The following is a 9,946-nucleotide window of genomic DNA, read 5'->3' on the forward strand; positions in this document are numbered from 1 at the left end:
ATATACTGTTTAAAATTTTGTGATAAAAGAAAGGACGTACAGTTGGTACAGTTGTTCAGAAGAAGTCACATGGAATACACAAAATCCTAGAGATACTGGTTTTGCAGAAAAGAAACTTTTAGGCTAGACATCTACCGTTTTTTATTTCAAAGTGGGCAAGGTCCTTGGGAAAACAAGAAGGAGCATTCTGGATTGAATAATGAGGTTAATTTACAGGGGGATATTTAATAATAAAATGTCTAGAAGTCTTGGAGCACAGTCCAGGCTTCTGGGGAGTTGTTTGATCTTTATTACCAGTATTGCAGTATTTTAAGTCTTTAAATAAAGACCTGCCTGGAACACTTTCCTCAATATCATATGGAGGATCTTGGATAAAGAGGCTTTGGACTCAAAGTAGAGATCATCGGCCATACACAACTAAGCTGAAAGCATCCCAGTGAGAGAACAGATCTAACTTCAGCTCTTTCCTCAGCAACTCAACCCTTTCTGTTTTGTATTATCCAGGACTTCCTCTTATTTTCCAGTTTACTGGTGGCACATTTTGATGATTTCCAGGGCTCTTTGACTGTATTCTTTCAAACATCTATATCCTCAGCAAGCTTTACCATTATGTCAGTGGGTTCTCAGGGGAAAAGAGTCCGACAGCTTTGTACCGTTGCTGCTCTGCCATCCTGACTCCGCTTTTACCTGTAGATTCCTCCAGTCTGGAAAAAAAGTTAGTTCATTTAAAACTGATGGAGTTTTGAAGTTTCTCCCACCTCTGAAATGTTTTGTGGGAATGATTGTAAAGTGAGGGATGGAGACGGAATTCTGAACCCAGAGCTAAGGGGACAAGCTCAGAAGGTGTGACTTGACAGAAGCAATGAGAGTCAGTCGGAAAAGGAATGTTGGCAGGGCACTGATCCAACTAGAAGAGAAGTTCAATTAACCAGTTCCACTAAAGCTGGTGGCTGCTGGTGGTCTTAGAAGACCTCAATTTGGAGTCATTTTCCGTGTGATATATGTTGGAGAGGCGTGATCCTCCGGAGACTTTCCTGGTGAAGGCAAGTAACTTTCATTTAAAGTATCTGTTGTTGGCTAGTGTACCTTGGAGTCGACTACCAGAGTGGGAAGATCCTAGAACCAGAAAGGGTTATTCAGACTACAATCCAGTTAACCTTCTCATTGTGACAGCACTGGACAGTATCCACATGAATGGTTTCAGAAAGGGTGGCTTTTAACCCAATGGCCTCTTTCTAGGCAACTCTTAGAGTTTTTGTTTTTGCTTTTTTTTTGGGAGGGGTGAGGGAGAAGCCCCACAGAAAAAATATCAGTTTGCTTTTATGAAAACAAGAGTCATCACCAAGCTAGTCAGCCATCAGGTGGTGTAGCTCAGTCGTAGAGAGCGTGCTTCGCACTCATGGGTTTTCTGCTTCAATCCCTGGCACCTTCTCTTCACTTTATAGCAACCCTCATCCTCTCATCTCTTTTATTATGTTTGCTCTTCTCACAAGAAAAGGAAGCCGATGGTCCAACTGATTGCTTTTAGCGTTCTCCCATTTCTGCTTCCTGGGGCTTAGTATATGCCAGGGCAGGGCGTCAGCAAAAGAAAGACAATAAGGAAGGGAAAGAAAAAGAACCAGTCCTTACCCCAAAGCAAGAAGGATTTTGCCAGAACAACTAGTAGATAAATACTGGGTTTTAGGTAGCATATCATTTTTTTTATCATGGAATATCAGGGTAGAAAAACAAGGACGGAGAAAAAGGAGAAAACTAAATGGCCCAACGAAAATTTTTTAGTTCTTTTAATCATCTAAGCAGTCCTACCTGCTCAGTCAGACTGGAGGAAACCTTAAATTAAAGCTCTTTCTCAGGCCCGTTACGATAACCTAGGGTGGTGGCTCGTTGGTCTAGTGGTATGATTCTCGCTTTGGGTGTGAGAGGTCCCGGGTTCAAACCCCGGACGAGCCCCTGTTTGCTTCCATTCTTTATTGGAAACCCTGGTGGTCTAGAGCTTAAGAGCTAAGGCTGCTAACCAAATGATCAGCAGTTCAAATCTACCAGGTGTTCCTTGGAAGCCCTAAGTGGCAGTTCTACTCTGTCCAGTAGAGTCACTATGAGTCCGAAGCGACTCGACGGCAATGGGTTTGGTTTTTTGGTTTCGCGGACAGTGATTAAGAACTCAGCTGCTAACCACAAGATTAACAGTTTGAGTCCACCAGCCTCTCTTTGGAAACCCTATAGCGCAGTTCTGCTCTGTCCCGTAGGGACGTTAGGAGTCGGAATTGAGTGAATCGCAGTGGGTTAAAATGGCTCTTTCTTAGGATCCTTAACAAAGCAGTCAGTGGTGGATGCGTGATTAGACGATCTTGGACAACCCAAACTACAGCGATCAAGAAACGCGGAGGCACTTAACACCAACATTAAGTAGAATATCCACATTCGAGCGACCGACTCTACCAGCGGCCACAGTGGTTCAGTTCCAGAGGAGATTAGCCTTAACTCTCACTTGAAGAACCTAAAAAAAGAGAGAGAAGAGCAAAGTAAACTCAAATCAAGTAGAAGTAAAGAAATACTAAAAATAAGAGCAGAAATAAATTGAAAGTAAACAAAAGGGAGAAAAGCAGTGAAAGAATAAGTAGGTTCTTCGAAAAGATGAATAAAATTAACAAACCTCTAGATTGACAAAAACAAACAAACCAAAAAAAAAAAAGGAAGGAAAACACAAAGTGTCAGAATCAGGAATGAAACAAGGGATATCAATACAGGCTCTGCAGACAACAAATGAATAATAAGGAAATAGTCTAATTTATGCTACACACATAAATTTGACAACTTAATTGAAACGGACCAATTGCTCACAAAACTCAAATGGCCACCAGTTACCCAAAATGAATATGTATTTTGAATAGCATTGTATCGAGGATATTTAATTTTCTAATTTTAAAAGTCCTCTAAAAAAAATTTTTTTTTTCTACCCCTCCCTGCCCCCCAAAAAATCACCAGGTCCAGAAAGATTAATTAGAATATTCCAACAAATATTTAAAGAATTAACCCAGACAATTTTTTTTTTATACACAATCATTTCCAGAAAATAGAAGGGGAGGGAATGCTTCCTAGCTCATTTTATGAAGCCAGTATTACTGTCCCCACAAGACCCTTTCAATTTTTCCTACCGTATTCTTAAAGTGCCTGGAGAGAACAAGTGGATAACAGGAAAAAGAGCTAACACATGAAATGACCACATTACTTCTGTTGATAAAATGGGTCCTAAAACAAATAAATAATTGACCCCAAGAATACAACCAGCCTGAGGTTAATCAGACTTGGAATCCAGACAATCTCTCTCCTGACTACCTGCTATGGATATTTACATCAGAGAAGAAAATTGAGAAGTAATGACATCCCAGCTGGGAGCACTGGGAGCAAACATCAAATTCTGTGTCTTCCCAAAGATACTTTGATTCAACAGGAATACATACAGAGATAGAGACATTTTTGAAACCATAAAGCATTAGAAATTTACCAGCGGTGGAATGGAAATTCCTAGAAGTTTACTGGTCATAAGAAGCAGATGTGATAAGATTGACCATGAAGGAACAGAGACAGAGACTGTTCTTTACAAAGGAAGCTTTCATCATACCTGTGATCCAGTCACCTTTTATCTGTAGTTGTTGTTGTTGTTTTGTTGTTGTTGTTGTTGTTGCTGTTAGGTGCCGTCCAGTCGGTTCTGACTCATAGCGACCCTATACACAACAAAACGAAACACTGCCATGTCCTGCCCCGTCCTTACAATCGTTGTTATGCTTGAACCCATTGTTGCAGCCACTGTGTCAATCCACCTCGTCGAGGGTCTTCCTCTTTTCCAATGATCCTGTACTTTGCCAAGCATGGTGCCCTTCTCCAAAGACTGATCCCTCCTGACAACATGTCTAAAGTATGTAAGACGCAGTCTCTCCATCCTTGCTTCTAAGGAGCATGCTGGTTGTACTTCTTCCAAGACAGATTTATTCTTGCTTCTGGCAGTCCATGGTATATTCAATAATCTTCACCAACACCACAATTCAAAGGCATCAATTCTTCTTTGGTCTTCCTTCTTCATTGTCCAGCTTTCACATGCATATGAGGCGACTAAAAATACCATGGAACGAATCAGGTGCACCTTAGTCTTCAAGGTGACATCTTTGCTTTTCAACACTTTAAAGAGGTCCTTTGGAGAAGAATTACCCAACGTAATGTGTCTTTTGATTTCTTGACTGCTGCTTCCGTGGCTGTTGACTGTGGATCCAAGTAAAATGAAATCCTTGACAACTTCATTCTTTTTTTCCGTTTATCATGATGTTGCTCATTGGTCCAGTTGTGAGGATTTTTGTTTTATGTTGAGGTGCAATCCAAACTGAAGGCTGTGGTCTTTGATCTTCATTAATAAGTGCTTCAAGTCCTCTTCACTTTCAGCAAGCAAGGTCCTGTCATCTGCATAATGCAGGTTGTTAATGAGTCTTCCTCCAATCCTGATGCCCCGTTCTTCTTCATGTAGTTCAGCTTCTCATATTATTTGCTTGCATACAGATTGAATAGGTATGGTGAAAAGATAAAACCCTGATGCATACCTTTCCTGACTTTAAACCAATCAATATCGCCTTGTTCTGCCCGAACAACTGCCCCTTGATCTATGTAAAGGTTCCTCATGAGCACAATTAAGTGTTCTGGAATTCCCATTCTTCTCAATGTTAACCGTAATTTGTTATGATCCACACAGTCAAATGCCTTTGCATAGTCAATAAAACACAGGTAAACATCCTTCTGGTATTCTCTGCTTTCAGCCAGGATCCATCTGACATCAGCAATGATATCCCTGGTTCTACATCCTCTTCTGAAACCAGCCTGGGTTTCTGGCTGTTCCTTGTCGGTACACTGCTACAGCCGGTTTTGAATGATCTTCAGCAAAATTTTGCTTGTGCCTGATATTAAGGATAGTGTTCTATAATTTCCACATTCAGTTGGATCACCTTTCTTGGGAATAGGCATAAATATGGATCTCTTCCAGTCAGTTGGCCAGGAAGCTGTCTTCCATATTTCTTGGCATAGATGAGTGAGCACTTCCAGTGCTGCACCTGTTTGTTGAAACATCTCAATTGATATTTCATCAACTCCTGGAGCCTTGTTTTTCGCCAATGCCTTCAAAACAGCTTGGACATCTTCCTTCAGTACCATTGGTTCCTGATTATATGCTACCCCTTGAAATGGTTGAACATCGACTAATTCTTTGTGGTAAAATGACTCTGTGTATTCCTTCTATCGTCTTTTGATGCTTCCTGCTTCATTTAATATTTTCCCCATAGAATCCTTCACTATTGCAACTTGAGGCTTCAATTTTTTCTTCACTTCTTTCAGCTTGAGAAATGCCGAGCGTGTTCTTCCCTTTTGGTTTTCCATCTCCAGCTCTTTGCACATGTCATTATAATACTTTACTTTGTCTTCTCGAGCTGCCCTTTGAAATCTTCTGTTCAGTTCTTTTATTTCATCAATTCTTGCTTTTGCTTTAGCTGCTCGACATTCAAGAGCAAGTTTCAGAGTCTCCTCTGACATCCATCTTGCTCTTTTCTTTCTTTCTTTCCTGTCTTTTCAATGACCTCTTGCTTTCTTCATGTATGATATCCTTGATCTCATTCCACAACTCGTCCAGTCTTTGGTCACCAGTGTTCAATGTGTCAAATCTATTCTTCAGATGATCTCTAAATTCGGGTGGGATATACTCAAGGTCATATTTTGGCTCTTGTGGACTTGCTCTGATTTTCTTCAGTTTCAGCTTGAACTTGCATATGAGCAATTGATGGTTCTTGGCCCCTGGCCTTGTTCTGACTGATGACTTTGAGCTTTTCCATCATCTCTTTCCACAGATGTAGTCAGTTTGATATCTGTGTGTCCCATTCAGCAAAGTCCATGTGTATAGTCGCCATTTATGTTGGTGAAAGAAGGTATTTGCAATGAAGAATTTGTTGGTCTTGCAAAATCTATCGTTTGCTTTGTGGCATTGTTTCTATCACCAGGGCCATATGTTCCAACTACTGATCCTTCTTCTTTGTTTCCAACTTTCAAATTCCAATTGCCAGTAATTATCAGTGCATCTTGATTGCATGTTCGATCAATTTCAGACTGTAGCAGCTGATAAAAATCTTCTATTTCTTCATCTTTGGCCCTAGTGTTTGGTGCATAAATTTGAATAACACTCATATTAACTGGTCTTCCTTGTAGACGTATGGATAGTATCCTATCATTGACAGCATTGTACTTCCAGACAGATCTTAAAATGTTCTTTTTATGATGAATGCAACACCATTCCTCTTCAAGTTGTCATCCCAGCATAGGAGACTATATGATTGTCTGATTCAAAATGGCCAATATCAGTCCATTTCAGCTCACTAATGCCTAGGATATCAATGTTTATTCTTTCCATTTCATTTTTGACCATTTCCCATTTTCCTAGATTCATACTTCGTACATTCCAGGTTCTGATTATTAATGGATATTTGCCGCTCTTTTTTCTGATTTTGAGTTGTGCCACATCAGCAAAATTATTTGTAGTAGTGCCCCAGTAACGGTAGTGTCCTAAGTCAATTCTTATGTGAGTTGAATTTCTTTCTTTTTTTTTTTGCTTTTCTTAGTTTTCATTAATGTTGCCTTTAATTGTCAATATATTTATAAGTTTATCCTTTATTTTGCATGGTTGGCATGAGAATAATAACATAAACAACATTGTATGTAGGGCATATTAAGAACGACAAGATGTACAAAAAATGCAGATGGTAAGTGCGGTTCATTGTAACTCAAATATGTGGCAAGTCGGATACTGCCTGTACCTATTTTCCATTTTGACAGAAAAGCTATTCCCTGCTTCTTCACATGGGTCTACCTCCTTTTGTTGTTAACTCAGATTTCCAGTAAATATTTTATTTAAAGACTTCAATTAAGGAGGAAAATGGAGTTAGTGAGGTAGTAAAGCAAAATTGATATTATGGAATATCGGCTGAGGATGTGTTGATTCTAGTTATTTCTTCTCCTTTCGTATTAGGAAAGCTTCTAATTCCCTGACTGCGTTACATTGCCCAGAGTCCTAGTCAAGCGCTCATCTAAAAAGACTCGGGACCTACGGCGGTCCATTGCTGAATTTTGGGCCGAGCTCCCGTAGAGAAATCGGTGGGCATTAAGATAGGCTTTTCTGCTTTTGCTCCATCCTTTGGCCCAGAAAACACAATGCACTAAAGAAAACTGTCTGCAGAAGCCTTTCCCCATCTCTTTTTCTGCCTTTCTGTCTTTTTAATAACACTACAAATGAGAACCAGGGTGGACCACCAGTTAATGTGCAGGCTTTTGCGTCAAGATGTTGCAAGTGATTCCTTTGGGATCACGCTCTTCATTTCGCCCCTTTCTTAACATCTTCCTTCCGTTGTCACAGTCTCCTTAAGGGATGTAGAGGCTCACAGCCAGTGAATGGAAGAGCATTGGAGGAATCCACCGGGTTATGTTCTTACTTTGTATGTGTGCAGAAATGGTATTGAAAATATTAGGAGAACTACATCTGCATTCCTTCGGGGGGGGGACAGTATAAAAGGGTTGCCATGGAGTGGATTCCGACGCATAGTGACAGTGTAAGACAGGATAGAACTGCTCCATAGTGTTTCCGAGAATCTGCCTGTGGCTTTTTGGTTGGTGGCGGAGTTCTCAACTCCTGGACGACCCCAGGGCTCAATTCCTTAAAGAATGAGTTTAAACCGTGTTGAAATAGAGGAAAACTCTGAAGGTGCTGGGGATGGATCTCTACACCTCTCACAGGCAAAACACACGTTCTACCAGTAAGCTACGCCCTCCTTCCGGAGAAGTTTTTGCTAAACTTTATTTACACTTAGTTCTACTACACTCCTAAAGTCTTGGAATGCAACTGTTATATTAAAAAAGCTATGATCATAATTATGCAAAGGGAAACGAAACTGCTAAAACCGTAGATTGCTCCAGGGACCTTTAGATCTTCAGTCTAAGGCTCTCCCCACTGAGCTATTCCCGCTGCCTGGGGGTGCCATTTTCCTTATGCACGGAAGTATTGTATATACGACTCCTACTTTTATAAGTACAAATCCTCTTCTCTATTATCTACGGACAAATCTGAAATTACATGAGGTCTGTTGCCATCCGTGCCTGAAAAATGTGATCCAATTTTTGGAGACCGTTGATGGGTTAGTAGAGGAGGAGTGCGAAGAAGGGCAAGTAAAACAGTAAGACACTTCCCTGCTTGGTAACCTCAGGCTGTCCCACACTCCAAACACTACTCAGAAAACTAAGGAAATTCCAAATGAAGTGACGGAGCCCGTTCGTTCTTTGTCTCCTCTTTCAGTCCATCTTTTCCTGTCTTGCTTTTCAATGGCACTGGAAAGGGGAGCAGAGGATTACTGAGCAAACTAGCATGGTGAAGGGCTTCTTGCTTTGGAGTAGAAATGGGAAAACAGTTAATGTTTATTTCCATACGAATACGCAAATCGTGTGAGTTTATTGTGACCAGGCGGAGGTGAAGCCTCTCCTCAGCTGCGTCTGGGAGTCAGGGGTGGGCATCAGGAAGTTATTCCTTATGTTCGCAACCAGGGAACAGAGGAGCTCCCGCATCACCCACCTGGAAATCGAGTCATGGTTCTGTGTGTTGTGCCTAAATATATGCGTTTGTAAGAGAGCTTCCTTGTTGTGGAAGTAGATCTCCCAGTTTTTGCTGCATGTGTGGACGGTCTTATTTTCCAGATCCCAGAGCCGGCGTCAGTTTGCAAACGACCTATTCCTTGGTGTCGTTCCCAAACCCTGAGAGGACACATCCCGCCAGCTCTCACCCCACCAAAGCGATCTGGCCGAGGTTCTTGGATCTCCCCTCTCCTGTCCGCCTACCCTGCTGATCCCCTCAGGCGTTTCAGTCCCGGCGTGTCCTAGGGGCCAGGGGCTCTGTAGCTTCACCTCGACTTCCACTGCTCTTCTACAGTCCCATGCCCGACATTCTCCCGTGAGCAGGGCTGCGGTCTTATTCACAGCTATCCAACCCCGCCTTCTGAGCGTCCCGGGGATGCAACCGCGGGCAGAGGCGGGGGTTACCGCAGGGTGCAAGGGCCGGGTTAGAAACCAGAAGAAGTTACATTGTTTGAGAGCGGATGACCTACTGCGCTTGAAACCAGCCTGGAGTGAGTAGAGCACAGCGGGGTTTCCCTGGAGCCCAAAGACTCTTAACTTCAGGAGAATTTTAGCTGCATCCAGGAAACCAGTATGGCCAGCCGGCCTCTCTTCCCCTGCCCCTTCCCCCAAGAGGCTCTACACCTCTGGTTTTCTGATTAGAGTCATTATAGCGCTTCCTTTTGGCATTCCGGGATTTTAAGGAGCTATGGTTTTTTTTTTTTTTTTTTTTATGGTTTTACGACGGCACTGGGTAGGTATGGTTTTGAGGGAGACTCAGCAGCTGAATTCAACCGTCCCAGCCTTCTCGTCTCGTCCGTTCCGTCCCCTCCAAATCACTGCTTGCTGTGAGTGCAAGTGACGATCACTTGTCAGGGAGAGACTCATTGAAATTCCTTTGTTAGAGACCCTCATTAGGGTGTCCGAACGAAGAATCTAAGTTATAAAAGATGAGCCACGTAACGGCGAAGTTTGTTTTTAGAAAAGTGCATCCCATTTGGAACGATTGGGCCGCCTCGACACTTGCTGAGGGTTACCCTTGGACTAATTGCATTATTGGCGCTGACACTCAAGCGGCTGGAAACTCTGAATGCGTTATTAGTTCTACAGCACATGTGAATAAGCAAAACGTCTGCTTGTTGTTTGTCCACATTCTCACTGCAAACTGGTCTGGATCGTGTAGATTTTGCAGCAAGAATATTTCGCCTTATCAGAAAAAAGAAAAAAAAAAACAGCATTAAGCATCACGTTTGTAAAAGCCCTATAG

At 42.0% G+C, this 9,946-nt stretch overlaps 1 non-coding gene across 1 annotated transcript; it reads left to right on the forward strand.

The window, feature by feature from the left end:
- The first annotated feature begins 1,878 nt into the window (after positions 1-1,878).
- On the forward strand, positions 1,879-1,950 carry TRNAP-UGG (transfer RNA proline (anticodon UGG)). Its single transcript has one exon. It is a non-coding gene; the product is annotated as a tRNA-Pro (tRNA).
- The last annotated feature ends 7,996 nt before the right edge of the window (positions 1,951-9,946 follow it).

This window comes from Loxodonta africana, chromosome 1, assembly GCF_030014295.1.
Source record: "Loxodonta africana isolate mLoxAfr1 chromosome 1, mLoxAfr1.hap2, whole genome shotgun sequence".
NCBI lineage: Eukaryota > Metazoa > Chordata > Mammalia > Proboscidea > Elephantidae > Loxodonta > Loxodonta africana.